A 23,195-nucleotide genomic window follows, 5' to 3' on the forward strand; every position below is an offset into this window, starting at 1 on the left:
GGTCACATCATTCGAATGAACAGAGAGCGTTCGACTAACATAATTTTTTCGGCTCAGCCAATCGGATCAAGGCCCAGAGGTCGATCAAAGCTGAGATGGGCCGACTGCGTGGAAAGAGACTTTTCAGTCTTAAAAGTCTCAAACTGGAAGACAACTGCCAGGCGGAGGCAGGCCTGGAGGAAGTTGATTGAGAAGGCCAAGGCCCACCCGGGGCTGTCGTGCCATTGAGGAAGGAAGGAATATATATCTGTGCGCAATAATTAATGAAAGAAAATATATAATTTATTAGGTTTTACTAACTGCATGTAGGCTTTAAGTACATAAAACTCATAAAATTACAATGAAAACGATAAAAAAATAATAATAATTTTAATAAAAATAAGAAAAAAAATTCTAATTCTTAAATTTTTCTTCTGAAGGAAGGAAAAAATTTCCGACTTGTAGCTGCATATAAGAAATATATTATTCGTATACTATTTCTATCATATACTATGGATGTCATACACTATTTCTATTCTTTTATTTAAATTCTCTTTACTTTTTGTGTTTTTATATTTATATATATCTATATTAAAATTTAACTAAGTCATTTTTAAAAACTAAGAGGAAAGCCTATCAATAACGCACAGTCATCTACAAATTTGCTCTTAAAGGATTAAATATTACGAAGAAAATAAATTTGAATTGCTTAAATATAAAATTTGATTTTACATAAGAATAATATAAAATTCAGCAATTAATAAGTTGTAAAGGAAGATAGCTTTTTTAAAAAAAGAGTTTCTTAGTTTATCCTTCATATATTTTGTATATTACAATGTTGAAGTGTAACACCAACACGCAAACTTTGAAATGAACTATTCTGTATTGTTCATTGGGAGTTTCCAATGAAAACTATGTCCAGCATTTAGAAGGTCTAATCGTTCATTTCATTACATTTTTTATAAGCTTCGTCTGGAAGACGAAATGTTAGAAGGTGAATTGTGGTAGTGACGGCCTTGGAAATACTTGATCAAGGTCCGCTATTTTTTCATTTGCTTAAATGCTTTATTTCCATCTTCCTTATGTCACATATGCTTCCTGTTCGATAGTTTATTTAAATATTTTACACCTGTATTTATTACCTTGCTATTCGATATCGCCTGAAGGGCTACTTTGTAATATGATGTACGATTTATTGATTGCGGAAGTAATATTAGTCATCCTCACATTCCTATTTTTTTTAAGAATATTTTATTTCCGTTTAAATTTGATATTTTAATCCACATAGGTTTTCTCTGATTTGAATTAATTTCTTTGCGGTTGCTCATTTTAATATGCTAAAGTTTGGCATATCAAATATTCACTAAAAGGATTGTTATGTTATAGCTTCAACTATCAATGCGAAAGGGTATATTTATAAGTTTAAAAAAAAATAAGTAAATAACACAAGCAGTTAATATAATTTTTCATAACTGTGATCAGACACTATTTTTTTCGAATATACTTTTAACTTGTAATATTTACTAAGAATATTTATAAAATGTTTCAAACGTTTATAAAAATTTTCGGTGATATATTGTATTCAAAGCTATTAATATAACTATTTGATCTTTTCTTGTTTAATTTCACGTGCTAAACTAAAATTTAATGCCATGATTAAATTTTCAACGATAATTTAACGGATTTAAATTCTATATTTAAATTTAATACTAGTATTAAACTTTCTTATCAACGTTCTTTGTTTTTTTTTATCAAACTATGGAGTATAATATAGCAAAACACCTTTAGATTTAATGACCGAATTATTACTATCTAAGATACAATCATAAGAGATCGAGGATCTAACCAAAAATATACTACTTAAGCAGACGATATATTTAAGTACTAAGTCAGAAACAAAAACGTACTTTCTCTGAATAAACATACCTTTTTTGCCTTGTGGGTTTGAGTTTCTTTTATTCTAGAGATACTGGCATGGGGCTAGCCGTAATATGGGAAATATAATCCAAATAGTTTAGGTATAATAGTTGGACATTCTCTGGACAAAAATTTAAGCGAAATAGTTAAATTTAACTCCCAAGATAGCAAAATCCTTTGTATTTTTTTCATTGATTACGAGTTAAGAAAAATATAGCAATACTATCAAAAATAAAATCCGCTTACATCATTAAATATTTTCAAAATTAGAAAAAAATAGTATTTAAAATGAATTTCCTTAAATAATCCTTTCGCCTAATTTGGAGAATCTCAATTTGTCCGTATAAATCGGGTGATTCGAAACTTAGTTTAACGGTTAATTAATAGCTGCTGACGAATAAACGATGTGCAGTAAAACGAGTAAAAATAGATTTTTATGGAAGCAACATCTATCTCTTGAATGTCTTTTATCTGGAGACATTAGGAAAATCAAATAGCTATGCCTGGTAATCAAGTTATTTAGTTAAGTTTAAAATTTCAACTTAAAGTAATTTTTTATCCAAAGATTGCTCTCAATTTTTTAATGAAACCCCCATCAAGCGTAGGGTTTGATATACTCGGGAATAAACTTTAAAGATATATAACTTAATCAATAATCATTAAAATCGCGATATTTGTCTTTTTCTTCAATAATCTTGAACCTTCGTGTTGACTTTTCAAATATAGTTTTTTAATTCTCTGATAGATAAAAGTCCGAAGTTGAACTATTTTAATTACCAATTTTTATATATATAAAAAAAGTCTCTCGTTTTTGAAAATGATGTAGTATTAGGTTAGCGCAAAGTAAAAACAAAACTATTTAGACCAACTGTTTTAAAGTGGGTCAGACTTTAATAAACCATAAAATATTTTCGGATTTAGGAATGTTTTCCAGAATTCATCAGTTTTAATTCGAAAGTTCCATAACCATAAAAAGAAACTATTCTAGAAAATTAAAAATTTACATAAATGGCATTCACAATGAATGTTAGGATACTACGAAGCATAACACAAAAATTGTATTGCCGACTTGTCCGAAACAATTTAAAATTCTAATCGGGCATGTATTATTTACTCTTATCTGCTCGGAAAAACCGTAAAATATCAATTAAATGTCCCATAAATGTTGACAATAATCACCAAGAATCCGGATAAGGTGAATAAACGCCACCAAAAAGAGAAGAAGGGGATTAATATCGCTGCGAATAAAAAAATTTAAAAAATTGACGCAAAAGTCACAATTGCTGTGTGTAAGAAAGAGCCATATCATTTAAAAGTCGAATGTAGAAGATACTACACTTGCCGATAATACTTAATAATTTTGATAATAATACTTCTATGTTGATAATACCTAACACTTTTATGCTAACAAAACCTTATGCTTCTTTTTAAATAGTACTTCTGATTTATACTCAAAATCGAAGTGTTGATATAAACTTAATGTTGTTAATGTCATTTTATAATGACAAGTTTGTCTCGGCGCAAATTTTTGTGATGAATTCCATGAATTAAATTTTTTTTTTTTTTTTTTTATAATTCGGGCGTTTTTTGAATTGTTATGATTTGCGTGAAAATTGTTAAGTATTTATTTTATTTATCATACGTACATTTTAACGACAAAAAGTGCTTTTCCGAAACTCCAGGCTTATAACGCACTTAAATCATTAGCAAAATTTTGATTGTCCCGATGTGTAAAAGCGAACTAATCCGGCCAATGAATTACTCGCTTATAGAGAGGGAAATTGATCTAGTTCTGGAAATCTAAGAACTTTATTAGAAACTCGCCAAAGTGTTTATTCGATATTTGAAAGTATCTGCAAATAGCGTGAGTGCCGTAAGATCATTTTCGAGGCATAGAAATGTATTAAGCGATAGAGGACGAAATATAAAAGACAATAACTTAACATTGTACAAGATTTTACGCGGAAATTCTATTAAATTGAATAAAAATATGAATATTGCATGGAATTAAAAGGAATAATTTTTCAACTCTTTTATATACGTTTATTTCATTATTTGTGCCATGTCTTTCGGTATATATGTTGTATATATATATATATTTTAAATAAGTGTTCCCACGAAATTTTCAAAATTTTCTTGAGAACCTTCTTGGTTCTTTCTTACCCATGACAAACCTACAAAAAAAGAGAGAAAGGAAAGGAACATCCTGAATAACTTTTAATCTAATGATCTGATTTTCCCGTTCTAGGACTCCTTTTTAATGGCTCGAGAGGATGCCCTAAAATATTCTAATTAATTAGCAGACGATATTTTAAGTTACGAAATCAGATGCAAAAACATACTTTCTCTGAATAAACTTACTTTCTCTGAACAAAGCTTTTTTCGACTGATTCGGATTTCTCATCCTCAAAATATAGCCGGCATCTGGGAAATATGGTCTCCATAGTTTGATCAGGAGAGCGATGCAAAATTTAAACCCCCTAATGCTAGTTTTATTTTTTGCGTATTTCGCCATATCTCGAGAACTTTTAAAGCAAGTTGAAAAATCTTGAACGCATTTATAAAATTCCCTTACGTAAAGATAAATTCATGCAAAAAGTAAATTTTAGTAAATATTTACTATTTCTTTATTTTATTAAATAACAGTCGTGAAACTTTTGAATTTTTAGGTACATAAATTTTTACATAATTTTAAAGTATCTAATTTTTACATGGAGAAATACAAAATTTGAGCAAAATCAGTTGAATAGTTCCTGAGAAATCAAATTTTAAATATAAGACTCTTTGAAAGTTCGATTTCTCAGGAACTATTCAACCAATTTCGCTCAAATTTTGAATTTTGCCATGTAAAATTAGATACTTTGAAATGACGTAGAAAATTGTATATCTTACGACTCAAAATGTTTTCGACAATTGCTAAATAAAATAATGAAAAATAGTAAATATTTACTGAAATTTAGTTTTTGAACGGGATTTTTCTTTGGATAAACGAATTTTATGATTGTGTTCAGAGCTTTTTCAACTCGCTTAAAAAGATCAGAGCTATGGCGAAATACGCAAAAAATAAAATTAACATTAGAGTGTTCAAACTTCGGATTGCTCAAGGGGGCCAAACTATGCAGATCATATTTCCCAGATTGCGGCAATCCCCTTTATTTTGGGGGTCAAAAATCCGAATCTGTCAGAAAAAAAGGTATGTTTATTCAGAGAAAGTGTGTTTTTTGTTTGATTTCGTAACTTAAAATATTGCCTGCACCAATTTATTTGAAGTCGCCTTCTCGAACCATTAAGATTGAGCCCTATAAAGTGAAGAGAATTAGATTAAAAGTTATTCAGGATGCCCGTTTTTTATTTTGCGTATTGTACAATAGAGAGCCGATTATCCGGAAAACAAAATTGCGGAAATGCTTTTTTATTTCCAGAGTATTTGAAATAAAACAAAAAATTTCTTTTTTTTTCACTTATTTTTTGTTCCTTTGTGATCTTGAAATGAATCTAGCTTTCTTTCCGTTCAGTTTCAAGGTGGATGACAAGTAGTTTTTATAAGAGAACAGGTTTCTAATAAAATTTCATAAAATTGAAACTTTTAAACGTGCCATTTGTAATATGCTATAATTACAATAATTATTATTGCTGCCAATCCTAAGCCTGGGAAAAGTGTGAAAGGAAATTATTTAAAAACATTCTCTCAGCCATTTTTTAAAGTTGACCACCCATCCGGATCGGGTTGAGACCCGATTGATCCGGATAATCGGCGCTCGACTGTATTTCGACTGCCTTCAACGCGGAAAAAAATCTTATGTAAAATTTTTTTAAATTTAGGCTGAAGGTTTTAAAAAAATAAAGCAATTTTATTCATGAAAGAAAAAGAAGAGAGGGTTTTATGCTCCTGGTTCTGATCTAAAAGTAGTTTTTTGAATTTAATTTTTTGATTTAAATGCATTGCTTAAATTCATCCAAAAAAGCGTAATCGATGATAAAATTGGATTGTAAACTTTTTAGGAAAATATTTCCCTTTTAAAAGGGATAATTGACGATTTAATCTGTAATATAAAAAGAAGGAAAAAATGCAAACCTTGTTAAAAAGAATGGGTTAAAATGCCTAAAAGAAAATCACGATTCATAATCCTGGGCGTAAAGATTGAGGGAATCTGAAAGTAATCGATCAAACCTGCCATCTAAATGTCAAAAGTTGCAAATATTCTTTTATTGTTCTCTGTTAAAAATATTTGAAAAAGTATCATTTACTTTTCAAGAAAGTAGCATTCTTAAATAATTCACGCATTTAAATTTTATGGTGTTTAAACGGACATCTCATTGTACAGTTAGGGACAGTTTTCTCATAGATTTCTTGTTCTGTATTATAAGCCAAAAAGAAAATATTTAATTTAAGAAAAGACAAATCTATTTAAATTGATCAGTGAGTGGCTACTTTGTTTGACCTGTTCTATCAAAGAGACCACTATCTTTTTTTATAACTAAGCATAAACATACGTACAATTTAAAATGTTTTTTTAAGAGAAAAACAACAGAAATTGAAACGTAATCCATCTCAAGAACTCTAAGTATACATTTTAATAAGTTGGCAGTTTAATAATCTATCATAAAAATTTACTTAACCTTAGAGTAACCACTTTGCCACTTGCGCCTTATTTATATTTTTATTCATTACATTAAAATTACTTGTGTCAGTTTGATTATTTTGCTTTTCCAAGGTGCGTTGAAAGCTTAAAAATATTTGTCTTTTAACAAAATGCAATAAAAGTATAAACACAAGATAATTTTAGATTAAATAAAAGTATCAAATCTGCGATAGACTGGTAAAAATTATTTTTGGTACACTAATGTATCTAATTTTGATCTAAGCATATTAAATTATTCCGATCTAAATTCACAACCTGATTAAGTTAAAAGATCATTTCAATTTTAGCAGAAATTTAAATAAAATAAGCAAGTTTTATGTTTTCAAAATTATAATTTAAAGTTTAATACAAACTTTAAATAACGATTTTAATCAATGTTTATACTAATGAGCTAATATCTTTGTTGTACAATTTATTTATTCGTATAGAAAATATAACTTGCATTTTATAGTTCCTTATCAAATTATTTTTTGAACCATGTTAGATATATTTTCTTGAGAAAAAAAAGAGTATCAGCAACATTTTAAGATAAAAATTACGTTTTTAATTTAACGTGATTTATGGTAGATATTTTTTTAACATAACAGCAATCCGGAGAGACGTTTTCATCAACCTAATACAATTTAATTTTAAAAATTCACCTAAATATAAATATTTTTAAATATATTTTTGTTTTAATTCCGTCACGTAAAGGAAATATAATCACAACCTTAAAAGGTTATAAAAGATAGGAATATACAAAAAGTGAAAACCGGAAACCACGTGGCTCCCAGCCGCATATTAAAATGTAAATTGGAAACATAAATTAGGAATTGTCTCTAAAGTAGTAAACTAGGAAATTACCTACATAGGAATTGTATTATTGATGTCTCAGCACTTCTTGATATTTCCTTTTATTTTGGTCTTCTAACCAATCAGGGATACTAAAATGACTTTGCTTACCTTCTTCACATAATTTAAAAAATCCTTATGATGTTTAAGTTCTTTAGTTAACTATCGATTCCAGTTCCACGAGATCACTCAGAGATGTTAAATTTTTTTTAGTTGCTTCTGCATCAGACTCAGTTTATAGCATCGTTTCACCAGTTTTATAAAAGTGTGTAATATCGTTTGTTTGATTTTTTGAGGAATTTCGACTTGTGCCATTAAAATTTTCTTTATTGATCTTCCTTTTCTAAGAGCAAACTTGGTTATAATTCTCCTGTGTTTCATTCACTTGATTACGCACTATTGCTTAAGCTTGGAACAGTATAGCCGTTTCTGGCTCTGGTGCAAATTAAACTCTTCATTCAATTCAATCCGATGAATCTCTGGTGGGTTCTCTGTGTAGAAAATTGATTCTGTAAGTTGCGGAATCTACGCAAATTATTTATGATATACGGATTTTACTTAATTTTAAATATTAACTAATAATCTACTTTAAAACAAACTAGTATTATTCAATTTAGTTAGAACTTCTTGTGCAAACTTGCAAATGCCCTTTTTCCTAAATCACTTTAACATCCCTCAGTAAATATCCAATCAGATACCTCACAACTTGGGTGACAGAATGTCATTTTTCAAACTAGGTTAGAGAGATATTTTGGCAGTTATTTTGATGACTATTCTTACGATGCTACAAATCATAAGAAAAAAAAAAGAGCTATGATGAAGATATGTCATCGATCGCAAGAAACGTAAAAATTCCTTAAGGATTCAATCTAACTTGCGCTCGCTCTTCCAAAATGTCAAAGGAGTTCGATCGCCTATTTTTAGCCCCTATCTCCGTCTTCCAGATATGTGCAAAAATAGTAAAATATAAAAAAAAAAAAAAAAGAAAAAAAAAATTCCGAAGGTAAATCACGAAGGACCCAAGTATTTTACCGCATTCAAAATTTAATTCTAATGCTTTTTGGGTGTGGTTGGCCTACAAAATGGAGGAACCCCCGCCCTACCTTATTTCCCCTTGTTTCAAAGAAAAGGGTGCAAAATCTTATCTACGATTGCCATCTGTATGAACTTATCCTGTGCGATTCTATCGTCAAGATGCATGAATCTTAAATTTTTCTCATTATTTTCATTCATTGGATGAAAACAATGGTTTTGGCATTTTGTCACGAATAAATTGCGAACGCGAATGGTAATAGGTTCATATTTTGTGAAATTACTATTTAGGAAGCTATGGGATTTAAATAGATTTAATAGGATTTTTTGTACATTTTTCAAAATTACTGAGCAATATTGTAATTTTCTTTTAGAACAATCGAAGAGCGTGATATAATTTTGCTTCGATTGGTGTTTGGAACCTTTTTCAGCGATGGATATGTTGATAATATTTTTTCAGAAATTAAATTACTTCGTGTAATTTCAACCCTTTAAGGAAATGAATATCCATTTTTTTTTCAAACTCTGGAAACTTTTTTTATCAAACTCTTGTGTACTCTAAATTGAATCAATACGTATAGGGGGGGGGCAATACCGAGTAGCTAAGATTCGAAGAGCCGTAATTTAGATATTCATTGGTTATTTTTATATAATTTATCATTCTTTTGAAGTCATAGCAGTACTAAATTTTTTATAAATGATTTTTTTCTAGAAAAGGTCAATCTTCCCAGTTTTATGGACCGACTACTATTACCCGGTTCTACCCCGCGAGCAAATATTATCGAAACCTAACAGAACAGTGTTACTTATCGGGCTGAATCCTAATTGTTTATTAGGGTATGAATTTTAAGTAAAGACATAATAAGCTAGACAAAAAATATTTTTTCTAGTGACCAACAAAGAGTTTAGGTTAAAAAAAAAAGAGAATATTCGAGAGTTGATACAATAAAACAAACTTATCTATGCAGACACCATGAATAAATCAACAACAACACGCCAATATGGTAGGTCTTTCTTGACTAGTAAGTTGTAGTTCATAAATTGTCCGGTAGAAGACAAAAATAATTTGTGAAAAAATCGAGGTATCTGGTTTTAACCCACTACACGGTTTCAACCCTCTCTCCCGCCTATGCATAGTAAGGTGATTATAAAATAAAATAAGTTGTTCGAAACCTCTTGTTACAAAAACAAACAAATACAACCAAGTTTAGTGGCTAAACTTAACGACACAATCGTAACTTAGTCGAACTTAATAAACTTCAAGAAAAAATTAAAATGGAAGAGGAATTTTTTTCCAGCGGATGAATTCAGCTTTAATGTGAAATATTCCTTAATTTTGTGAATAATTCTTACCCCATGGATTCATTAAATTAGTTTGAAGCTATCTGGCAAATTTATATTAAAATTTTGCTTACAATTTTAAATTTTGTTTAGCAGTTTTTATTTTTATGGAGTAGAAGAAATATCTGATATTTGGTACAGTTTGGTTCATTAGTTATCCCATAATAAGGTTCCAAAAACCTGGTGTGTTGTTTTATAATCAGCATTTGTGTACAATAAAATCCGCTTTTCACGAACAGTGTTTTACAATCATTACCCTTAATGTATTCAAGATGCGTTTTCAGAATCTATACAAAACGAAATAACAAAATATTCACATTAGAGATTGCAAATCAGTATTGAAGGGAGAAAAAAAACTGAAATCTTATCACAATATGACGAATAATTACAAAAGGAAAAACATTTTTGTTATCAAACTAGATTTAAAATATCATGAAAAGTTTGTGAGTCAACTGAAAAAGGATGAAATTATTCGACCTCTTTTTACTACCTTTGCTTCTATCAGACAGTATTTTAAATGCAGCATTAACTGTGATAGACCTTAAACGCGACTCGGCAGATTTTGATAATGTTAAACTTTTTGATTTAATAATTAAATTATTAATTTGAGAGATTTAATGTGAATTTTCCTGGAATTTATTTTTAAAATTGATTTATATTTATACCTAAATAACACCTAAAAATATTATTTAGAGCTCGCTGATAGAAAAACTTTTTGTGTTCAGAATTTTAAATGATAAATGGAATTTTGCAAATCTAAAATCCTACAACGTAAATTTACAACCACTATTATAAATTTATAGTACTCGTGGCAATCTTGTAAAAACAACTGTTGACTTTAAAATATTTTTTTTTAAAAAAAGGACTAGTTTAGTGAAATGTACTATGCTCTTTATGCATATGAACGATATCACATTTCAAATTTATTTGAATTCATTAGTTTCTTCGTTAAAAAAAGATGAAAAAAATACTCTTAAAAGAAGTTTGAAAAACGGAACAAATAATTTCGTAAATAGCTTTGTCCATTTTCGTAAATTTAAAAGCTCTCTGACGATAAATTGTTGACTTTAAATTTCCCAATTAATTGTTTAAAATAAAGTAAAATCAATTTCATTTCAAACGTTATTTAAAAGAAAATATTCTGATTGAAATATTTGTTTAAATTGTTTAAATTTAAATGCAACTTACTTGAAAAGTATTTTGTTGAGAATTTAAATATAAATGCCATTTTGTCAGTAACTGAAAATTATTTTGATGAGAAATTTCGTATTTTATTAAATTTCTTTTTATTCTACATTTATATTTTATATTAAAACTGTTTCTTTTTTCTGAAGCAGATTTCGTAAATTTAAATTCGTTGATAGAATAAAAAAGCTTTCGTTTAGATGGATTAATTTTAAAAGCAATAATTAATTATGATACTTTTTGGAAATTCTTCTTCTAATATGATTATCCGGAATGGCGGTTATCCGGAACACTTTGCATGAAAATAGAATTATAAATTTTTGAAAATTCCAGTGTTACTCCTTATGAACTAAAACTTAGTTGCGATATCACCTCTTATTCAAACTTATGACTTTTAATGGAGGGCTTACATTGTTTAGTTAATTACAGAATCTACGACCCCGAAGTGCTCTAATCAGAGAGCTCTTTTCCTTTTTTTTTCCTAGTTCTTCGTTTCTTATTTTTGTGTCAGTCACAATTTTTAGAACCGTTTAATTGTGCTGTCTTGATTACGTATTTAAATTTTTGGTTCCTTGAATACGGTACACTGTGACTCAATTCTGCTCCAGTCCCATTAAACTGTATATTCCATTTAATTCCTTTTTAACTTAAAATCAATTTATTCAGTTTAACATTATTAGGCGTGATTTTGTCGATCTAAAAGAAATAAATCAAATTTATAGTTAAATATTTTTAAATATTTTTTTAATACGGCTAATACACTTAATTATTTTTTCTGATTTAATGATGCAAAATTATTTGTCTCCAAAAAAGAGGAATTGATATTTATCGTTTTATTTATTATATTGGCTTTGTTTTTCCTTCGATTGGTTTAGATTCAATTTTAAACCGTTTTGAATTTAAATGTAAGTAGTCCATGAAGTTTATTGTTTATTAAAACGGTTTCATAAATAAAATAGAATGTATTAAAAGTTAACTTTTAACTTATACTTCCGTGTCGAGACTGCACTTTAAGTACTCTTAAATTAGCAAGAAAACACAATTTTAATAATTTACTTTAGATTCTAAAACATGGATTTTTAAGCTCACTATTTTAAAAATCTCGGTTGTAACTTAGTAACAGCTTTTAATTGATACTATAAATTATATTTTTAATAATTTCTAAGACCTTTTCAAATCATTTAGCATTTTTTTTGTTGCTTTTAACTTAACCTTTTGCTTTAAAATTTTTATTAGACTTATTTTTCATTATTTTGTATTAATTTAGATAAAAAAAAAAGGGAAAAACAACATAAAATACATCGTGAAACACTGGTATCTTTTCCTGCATTAAAGTTAAAATCTTCCAAACGCGGTTCACTTCCAAACCATAATTTTTCAAATTTGCAGTTACTTAGATCTAAGAGAAACAGTTATTCATCATTGAAATTTATTTAATTTACAAAATCAGTTATTTATAAATTTTTTAATATGAATGAAAAAATTCTAGCTGCTATTTTTTGGATTTTATATTTTCGTGCAAATATAATTCCCATAATTTAACAGATTCTTTTTAGTATTTAACTGTTTTTTTTATAATTAAAAAAATATTTTTGTTACCAAATATATTTGTGTACCAAAATATATTTTAATACCAAAATGTATTTTTGTTTTTAAATAGAAGGCCAGAAAAAATATATAAAAGAGACACTGGTGTCCCATTTGTGGCAAAGGGTAAACAATATATTTTTTATTTTATTACGACATTTTATAAAAACTTATAAATCTTAAACGAACTTTTTTAGAAGTCTTATCAGACACTTTTTACATGATAATTAGTTAGCTTTATATTTAATTATAACGTCTAAGACATTTTTAAATTGATAATAAATTTCGAAAATTCTTTCTTTAAAATTACTCTTTATAGCATAGCTATGCATTTTAAATTGATATTTTTCTTCACTTTATACAGTAGAAATATAGCAATTCATAAAGCTAAGGAGAAAAATAAATCACCCCTCTTTAAAATCGAAATAAAGATTAAAAAAAGAAGAAGAAAAAAACTAAATCTAAAGAAATAAAATTGCTGAAAAGGGATTTTTAATTCCGCATTATCGGAACACATAGAGCATGATTTCGTGCGCCTTTTTCTGAAGAATCATTTGCCGGGCGCTTCTGGAGGTGGGGGTGTGGTCCTCATGCTCTTTTGCTTCGTTACCATAGCAACTAGCCCTCACCTCCGACTTTCTCTCTGCGTCCTAGGACCCGGCTGCAAGGGACTTCATCCGCGGATTGAAATCGACTAGCGGTGGAAAGCTGAAAGAAAGGTAAGCGCAAATCTGATAAATATTTTTATTACTCGAATTTAAATTAGAAATTGCAACTTTGTATGCAAAAGTTATGAATATAATTAAAATCTATATACCTTTTACGGTCTAAGGTTTTCAGAGTTATGATCAATTATTGAAAAGAAACGAATTTTTAAGTAACTTCTTTGTGAATGTTATCAAAAATGAAGATCCTAGCACGTTTTTTTACGAAATTTTTCGCAGCAAAATTTGACGATTTTTACGAAAAAAATTCTAGTTGTTGTGCATTTTGTATTTTAATATTTAATTTTGGGACTATGATTTAGTTTAAAATTGTTTTATTCACCAGGGCATTAAGAATAGGAATAAATATAGAAAACCAGAAAAAAATGTCACGGTGATGTCGGAAGCTGTTGAAATGATAGGAGTTGCAAAATACTTGAATTGTTTAGCTTTATCGTGCGCACTATGTAAAATTTTACCAAAAACCGTGAAAACTGGCAAATATGTCTTAAAAAAGATATCTAGGAACATTTTATAAAAGAGCGAAGTTTTGGATTAAAATATGTTTTGTTCAACTGCATGCACGGAATACATTTTTTTCTCCCTGGTCATTAATTAAAGCGATTTTTCAATAGGCAAATGCTTCTCGTAAACTATTGCTTGTCGTTGTTATATTTTCGGAAATTGATAAAGTTCAACCTAATTTTTCAATACCACGGAGTATATTGGAAAATCGATTTTTCGAATAATTTGGGAATCATTTCAAGTCGTTTTTTAAGTGTATAAACATTAGACTATGAGTAAAATTACTAAAAAAAAGTAGAGATTACAATAAAGTTAAAAAACACTTGAATATTTTTTCAATCACAAATAACGATAGATTAATTTTTCTAAACTGTTTTAGAATCCTGGTAAATTTTGAAAAATTTTTTTTTTTCATCTGACTTCAAAAATTTGATAATACTAGATTTATTTTCTAATAACATCTTGAGGATAAAATCTTTTCAATGTATTATTTTAACGTATTGAGTTACCACTTGATCCATGAAATTGAAACGTGTGGTGTACATAATTTTGGAAAACTGAAGTATCATACATTCAGGTGTCAGATAATTGGGGTTCTATTGTACTCAAGCATTCATTAAAATACCACTTAGATCTTTCTTTGACTATAACATTAGAATATACTTCGACTATAACTTTGACTATAACTTCAATTGTCATGGTGTAATGTACTAAAACAAACAGAGAATATATTTTTTAAAATAAATATTTGATTACCAACTCGGTGAAAGGTCTTACGAATTCAAAGTTCACGCAAGGTCTTTGTTACATATTCATACTTTTTTTTGTTCTTGGAATTTAGCAGATATAATTGTGATAGTAGCATTTGCATTTAAAAAAAAGAATAGTTAATTGATTGATTGAATTTATTTAATTAATTTACCACACCAGAAGGGAAAACCGGGTATACGTTTCGTCTCTGTGGGAATAATTTACATATAATTTACATGTGATGTAGTCAAGGCCGTACTCAAGGGGAGGGTAAACATAGGAATAATTGTCCTGAGATCCGGGATGGTTATGTACTCAATCAAAATTCTTTACAAAAAATATTCTGTTTATTAAAGCTTTTTCTGAAGAAAATGCAAAATATTTCTTTATCGATATAATAACTACAATTTTGTATAAAGGGACTTAAAAAATTCCAAAAAATAAGAGAATAAGAATTTTTATTCTGAGAAGATGAGGCCCGCTATAATTTTTTTAAAACTAAAACTTGTAACAGCTTTGTTTAGCCTCGGATGTAGTTAGCTTCTTCCTCCACTGCACTGCAGCTTTCGTGGGCCCAGCATTGGCACGTATCAAGGAGGGGGGGGCATCGGATCGGAGTAGTACCCGGTTATACCTCGCAAGCAGATGTTATCTAGACGAAACAGAATAGTTCCACTTACTGGGCTAAATCTAAAATAAGGATAACTTAAAAACGAGAGGACACTAAAGAATTGACATTCTAAAACAAACTTACCTACACAGACACCGTTAATTAATAAACAACCACATGCCAATATAGTAGGTCATTCTTGACTATTAAAGTGTAATTCAGAGTCAGTCCTCTAGGGAAAAAAAACTAATTTCGACAAAATCTAGGTACGCGGTTTTACCCTTCTACTATTTATACAATTTACTGTTCTTTACCAACGTACAAACATGGTTTGTGACTTAAAATATAGTATAAATTTATCAAGTCATAAGTTCTTGATTGCAAGAATTTTTTTCTAAAAATGAAACTGTTATTGATTTGGTCCACATGCCATGAACTGTATATTGGCCAACAGTCCCGGGGAAATCGAAAAGAGTAACTTTCTTAAAAATTTATTTCGTATATATATTCAGTAACAATTCAGCTAGTTCAAAATAATTTCGTAGTAACCCCATAGACAAAGCTAACAAGATCTATACAAACTTCTGTCGAACTTTTTAAATACGAAATTAATAAATCGTAAAATTTCATGCTTAGCAATTTAATTAACGATATTTATCATAAATTTTTTTTAGCTATCTATAAGAGGTTAAAAATTAAAATTAATAATGTTCAATTTTCATATTTAATTATGAGTCCAAAATTCCATAAAATATATATCAAATTTAGAACACTCGTTGGTCTAATATTTACTTAACTAAATCTTTGTCATTTTCTCTAACCACTTAAATAAAATTATTAGTAATATTATTAAAGAAGGTTTTTCATAGATTATTACCAATAATAAACATATTTTAGATTTTATTAAACACAACAAAATTAAATCTATTGCGACCTTCAATTTCCAAGATCTTTTGAATAGAATTCCACTTTCTAAGCTAGAAAATGGTCTTTTGAGGTATTATGATTATAAAAGTATTTTTAACTGCGAATTTGATTACTGGGAAATTCCAATTAAATTAGTCTTTTTTAATAATTATCTTTATAATGGAAATTATTTTTTTAGTTTAAATAGATGGAAAACCACAGGAATTTAATTTAATGTTACTTCTGGCTAACTTATTTTTACACTATTTTGAAGGAAATTATACTCTCACCATTAAATTTGTTTTTAGATTTATTGACGATTTATTTATCAAAATTGACTAATTTATTTAAACAATATTTAACCTGAGGAATAAATATTGCTTCATAATCGTGACAAGGATTTGAATTTAAATATTAAAAAAGAGGAAAATATCTGAATTGTTGACATATACGATAAATTGATACATCGTTGGTTGATACATTACGATACATACGAATATACGATACATTGTTGGTATATACGATAAAAAGAATGCTTTTAGGTTTAATATAAATAAATTAATTACATGGAATTCTAATGTTTCTAAAATTATTTATTTAAATACCATCTTTAATCAAATAAATAGAATTAAGAGAATTTGTAGCAATACTTATTTTTCCCAAAACCAAATCTACATACTTTTCCAAAATTTGTTTAAAAGTAACGGATATCCAACAGATGTAATTATATAAAAAATCATTGAGTTAATTGAGCATTAAAATTAATAAAAGAATATATCTAGAAAATGTTTAGTTATCTAGATTAATATTTTTCCATGAGCAAATCTAATTCGGGCAAATCCGTGGCTAAAAATTTTATAGCAAACCATCAATTTCTTTAAAAATAATCGAATTGAAGTTTGATCTCTTATTAATTATATACTTTGAATTATCCAGTATAATATATTATCATTACTTTATATATTATTATTACTTTAATGAAGCCTAAGAATCTGATCCACTATCCTCTATTTGAGCTTTAATTTCATTTTTGAAATCTAGCAAACTTAGTGACATTAATATTTTTATATGATTTTTGCAAATTTTTTGTAAGTACCGTTCGTAAGTAAGTTTTGTAACATCCGTTCTCCCTTCTCATTCCATATGTTCCAATTTGAGTTTTATTTTCTATTTTTCTTGAATTTCTAGGATTTTTACTTGATAAAATTTTGCTAACGGATAGGTTTTGGTGCTCCTCACATTATTGAGTTGATATATTTTGTTTGGCTATATTGATACAATATTAGGAAGCACTATTCTTAAGGATGTAAACGTGTGAGATGATGACGAGATAAAATCTTTCCGTTATACTTATTAATTTTAATTAAATTTTTAATTTTTAAAAAAAGGAATTTTTATAATTTAATTTTTGTTGCTTTAAGATCATTTTTTTCCTTTTTTTTATTTATTTCCTTTTTTTCTCTATAGTTTTTTATATTATGGGTTCTATGCACTTGCAGCTTATTCGAAGTTAATAAAACTTAATAAATCTTAATTTTTAATTTCTCCTTGAAATTCTCTCCTTTCTTCTTCGTTGTCTCTTTTATTGATACATATTTATTCATACACACATACTTTAGCAATACTATTAAATATTTGAATCAAGATTTGATTCAAGATTAATTTAAATATTACAATTGAAAATATACAGAAAGCTGAAATATTTTTAAAAGTGTAAATTGTATGGATTTGGCATAAAGTAGAATAGAAAAATACAGCACAAAAATTTGAAATAAATATTTTTTCCTGAATTTCTGAAAAATTTTAATTGAAACTGAATAAAATTTTTTTATTTGAAGAGTTTAGTCGAAGTAGATAATTGACATTTTCAGAAGTAATTAAGCATAGAAAATTGCATAAGTTATCATATCAGTATAAGTATGTTAATGTAACAGAATTGTATTTGCTTCCCCTTTAATTTTAACATAATTAATTCACATTAGTTTTGAGTATGCTTGCGTGATTTTTATTTCAATTTAGGCTGTAGTAAATTAAATAAGGTAGAGAATTATCAGCCCAACCTTTTAATAAATCTATAATACAGTTCAGATGCCAATTTTTTTCTTAATCTAGTTATAGCCACTCTGAATATGTCACTTACCTGGTTCTTCCACTATTCCCTTCATTCGTCAATAATCAATTTGATAAGTGTCAGTAAAAACAAAGTTAAGTTTTAATGTACAAAAAATAAATTTTTTAAATTTTTTAAAAGTATAGATATTTTTTTCGTTATTGCAACTATTATTACTTTACAATTTCGTTCGAAGTTTGATCAGAGATAGTAAGTTTGGCCCTTGAAAGAAATCTAGTTGTACAAGCCAGACCATTCAAAATTGCATCAAAATCCAAACAAATTATGCTGCAGAGAAGTTACCTTGCAATAATTTGTTCACATTTTTATATTTTGAATACATTTTTTTCAGTATTTGAAACCTCTAGGTTTACTCTAGATTCATCTGTACTCATTTTTCACTAAACTTTAATTTTGAAATTACCAATGGAGGTGAAACAGAATTTACCATATGTGTCTCCTACGATATAGCATCCACTTAAGAGGACTCCTTTTCATCGCAAATTCTGTTTCACCTCAAAATATTCATTTTAAATTTCAAAATGCATGATTTTTACTAACTTATATAGCACTAAGAAAAGTGTATATTCCAAATTAATTAGAAAAATAGCTTATTAAACTTAAAAAAAAAATGTATGTGCAGTTTTGCGTAGCTGGCGGGCTAACTATGACCCGCAGGTTTCACTTTCAACATGTCTTTCCTTAACAGTATCAAAGCATTGTTTGAAAAAAGAAATTAGGAAACATTGTTCATCATAATATTTTAATCATTCATGACAACCCCTACCATTTTTAAATAAAATTATCTTTTAAGTTGTTTGCATAGATGTAAGAAATAAAAAAATACTCTGCTGTTTTACTGCATGAAGTGATTTCATAAGTTTTGTGCTCTGTGTGACATGATCGTGATTGATATTTCAAACTATTCGTTGCCCGAAGTGACGCCTGTACTGATGGATTGTTTGCAAAAACCTAAACTGGGAATGAAACATTCTCTTTTTAACCCATTATTTTAAATTTACTTTTAAAATAAGTTATACAAGAACACGTGTTTATAAAATTGATTTATTATTTTTTATATGTTTTTTCTGGCATTTTGTGATTAGAACGCATGTTTCATGCTAGTTCGTTTGACAGATTGCTAATTGAATTTTAGAACTTCCGTAATCGTGAATTTTTTTTATAAAATTGAAAATTTTCTAGAATGTGGTTTGTCGTTTTTTCGAAGTTCAATGACATTTAAGGAGTATTTGTAATTTTCTCCACTACTGCATATTTTTCTAGTAATTCATTTTGGATAGTGTAGGTTAAATTTGAGAAAATTGATGCTTTTGTTATCTCGCAAGAAAATACCAAAAATGTCACTTTTAATCTTTAGTATATAGGAGAGAATCTGATAACACCGGGTACACCCAGTTTGTGTGTGGAAATTAGTTCAGTTTTCTAGTTGACAAACTCTGAATTACACTTAAGAAGTCAAGAAGGAGCTTACCATATTGGCGTGCTATTGCTGCTTTATTCACGACATAAGTGTAGATAAGTTTTACTAAATAATCTCTCAAATGTTTTCTTGTTTTTAACCTATTCTTATTTATTGGCAATTACTGATACAAAAATTATTTTTAGTGCACCTAATTATAAGTTTACTGAAGATTCATAACCTGACAAACAATAAGGATTTCTTCCAATAGCAGCACAGTTCTGCTTCGTCTCGATAACCTCAGCTCTCGGAGTAAGTCCGGGTACCCCATGGGTGTGTGTCTGTCCATAGGGTACCCGGACTGGGGTACCCACTTGGACCCATGAAATTTATAGTGCTGTAGAGGATGAAGACATCCAAGGCTAAACAAAGGTTCAGCGAGCACCAGGGCAAAATTTATTGCGGGCTCTTTCTGCAGAGCACCAAAGACCTTATTTTCCTGTTTTGTAGAATATATAGGTATAAAAATTTTTTTTTACAATTTTCTTAGAAACAAACACTGATTAATAAGCACTGTCTTTTTTATAAGGAATTGTGGTCCAGCTTTCAGCAGTCCCTGATCACAGGACAATTGTCTCTCTCTCTCTCCCTTCCTGGAGTACGGCCTTGACTATATGCCACGTAAATTACGTGTATAAATTTCTTAAATTGTCCTATAAAATGGAAATGTCTGCTACTTTTCACTTAAAAAACTAGTACTTTAGTGACTTTTTAGAAATGATATGTTGTGCATAACTAAGTTTCTTGATTAAATCTGACAGTTTCTAGGTCGAATAGTTTAGCTCCAACACGCCTTCGAATCTTAATTACCCGGTATTACCCCGGTTTTAGCTACCGGGTATTGTAAATAAATTTCAACTTCTTATAAATAGAATAATTCTACTTATTTCATCAGTGTTTTTATGTAAATATATAGTTACGACCACCAGGCAATATGCACACCCACTTGACCATTTTAATTGCTACATTATTTATTTAATTGTTTAATTCTTTGTTGAATGTAATCTATAAAGTATAATCTATAATGAATTTAAACTTAATTTAGACAAATCGGTTAATGATTGTTTTTTTTTTTATTTCTTTCATTGGATTTTAAGGTCCTTGTTTTTTCCTCCTTATATAGTTTAAATGAACCCAGCACTTAAAAAGCCCATTTTATCTTTAAATAATTGATTTTTCGGGCGGGGGGGGGATTCTGTTTTTTTCTAGAGTAAATAGGGGCATTTCTCTTTTTTCTTTCCTATTTATATTTGGGTCGGACTATGCAGTTCGATTTCGTTACATTAAGTGTTAGTTTGAGTTTAACCGTTTCCACTTTCTGAGCTGTAACACTTTTGATATAAATGTTTTTCATGAACTGTTAATGTTTATTTTGAGCGCGAATAACTTTCTGTGTGCACTTTAATAACTCATTATAATATTTTACTTACGTATATAAATTAATTTTACTGCGTACATAAATTTAATTATGCATTCTATGAGTAATGGTTTAGCGAAAAATTTATAACTTTTTCTAAGTAATTTGAGTTTAACAATTTCGACGAACACTAGTGATTATTTCTTTCTTTATTTCTTTGTCGGACATAGTTTGTAATTCTGTGCGCATAGTAAACGTAAGGACTTTTTGTGTCTGGCTCCTGATAAAGCTTCTGCCAGCCAATGTGTCATTAAGCATTGCATTTATCAAATGAAGAGCTGTTATCAAATGAAAGGTTTATTAGAAAAGCGTTTTAAATGACATTTCAGAAAAAGAAGTCAATTCGGGGTTGTAGAATATGCTATCTCTGTTTAAAAGAATGAAATATTAATTTCATTTACCAAGTAGACCAGTTTTCAATCATTTTTTTAATCATTTTTTTAAAAATATTTTTAATGGTTAAAAGCTTCTTAATGCAGCCTATAGCTGATTTTTTTCAAATTCACTAAAATATCTGAGACCCTATTCCCACCACCTCTTTAGTTATATTATATAATCACATAAAAATGAGAGTATGCTTATTTTTTTTTATTTATTATGTTCTTATATAACCGGAATTTATGCGTGTGCTTAAATTTTTCTGAGACCTATATGTCAAATAAATTTCTTACATATACATTATTTTTAATAAATAACGTTTTTTCTGTAGTTTTTCCCCTTTCAAAATCTGTAAAGCATTGAATAACTTTTTTTATTTAAATTGTCAAATAAAAATAAACTAATGCTACATTTCATAAGATTCCACTAGTGGAATCTTATGAAATGTTGCACGAATTTTTATAAAAAAATTGATTAAAAACGTTGATAAAATTTGTTTAATACAAAAGCAATCACACTTAGATGAAAAACTTCGATTTAAAAAAAACTATCAAGTCCGATTTTAGCTAAACAAGTTCAGGTCGAGGGCAAAAATTGTGCTCTTTATGACATTTAACCCCAACCGCACTATTTGGTATTTAGAAATATTTACGTTTTTTCTACATAATTGTCCGTTATTTCATGTATTTTTGAAAAAGTATACATAGACTAAAGAAAGAACCCTCTATGAAATAGAAAGTATCTAGAGATAGGATTTACTAACAGCTAAACAGTTTCTTTTGTGTGAAAAACAAGTATTTGCACGATCCAATCTGCAGATAAATGTTTCCAGAAAGCAATTACTAAATGACTCCAACAACGGTCTTCTGCGATGGAAGGAGGGACGAGTAAATCACGGCAGACTTTACCTTGGGTGTGTCCCATCTTTAATAATGGATTCAGTTAATCGACAAACTTCTCTTAAGGAGACATCCTTTACGGGCAAGAAAGTTCGGAGAGACCTATTTGCCTCTTTATTGTTAAAGAATCGCTTAAATTGCTACCTTTTTATATTAAAAACCAATAAAGATCTCCGTCGTATGCATAAATCTTCCGAGCTGTATAGTCTTTTTTTTTTGATTACTGCAGCTATTTTTTTGATCAGAATTGCTGAAGTTATATTGAAGTCTCCATCACACATTTTTTTTTTCATATAAGAATGTGAGTCCAAGAAGAATCTCTTTGCTGATTAATAAGAATGAATTCAGCTTGAGTCTTAAGAAATAGAACATTAATGTAAAGCCTTCATTGTCATTGGTGCAACAGCCCGTGGTAAGCCTTGAGCTTCTCCAAGACTTTTCTCCATAATGTCCTCTTTGATGTCTGATCTTACCAGTTCTATACCCTAAGGGGTTTGATATCTGTATTAATGGAGTCAAGCCATTGAAGTTGTGGGCACCCTATAGTTCTCTACTACCAATTAGTTTGTTTGAAAAACTTATATGTTTGTAAAACAGCAAATATTCCGTATTTGCCGTATCTAAACGACAAATATGCCCTGCAAATTTCGTTGTGTTTACTCCATACAGTTTGTTATATTGATGCATTTGTAAATTTATGTGTTTGCCGTTCTTCAATGCTAAGTCTTACTTTAGGTACTTTATTAGCGGCTTTAGACACCGATTTTTTTTTCTTTGGAAATTTAGAATTTTTGAACGCAATACTTAATCTAACCACTTTATATTTTACTTAATTAATCTCAAATTATAAATATGCCATTGATAAATTAATGATTTATTGAACCGTTATATCGTTCATATT

General features: G+C 28.5%; 1 protein-coding gene across 3 annotated transcripts in view; it reads left to right on the forward strand.

Moving 5' to 3' along the window:
* The window catches only part of LOC107447991 (CD151 antigen), a 175,429-nt gene that overhangs the window by 59,284 nt on the left and 92,950 nt on the right, over window positions 1-23,195 (forward strand). The window contains exon 1 of one of the 3 annotated variants that reach the window (XM_043051764.1): window positions 13,164-13,234. The exons of the other annotated variants lie outside the window; for them this stretch is intronic. The gene's annotated coding sequence lies outside the window, so the exon portion shown is untranslated. Of the gene's footprint in view, window positions 1-13,163; window positions 13,235-23,195 lie in introns of those variants that run through there. 3 annotated transcript variants of the gene reach the window in all.

This window comes from Parasteatoda tepidariorum, chromosome 11 (genome assembly GCF_982258835.1).
Source record: "Parasteatoda tepidariorum strain Cologne lab strain chromosome 11, Ptep-v5.0, whole genome shotgun sequence".
Classification (NCBI taxonomy): domain Eukaryota; kingdom Metazoa; phylum Arthropoda; class Arachnida; order Araneae; family Theridiidae; genus Parasteatoda; species Parasteatoda tepidariorum.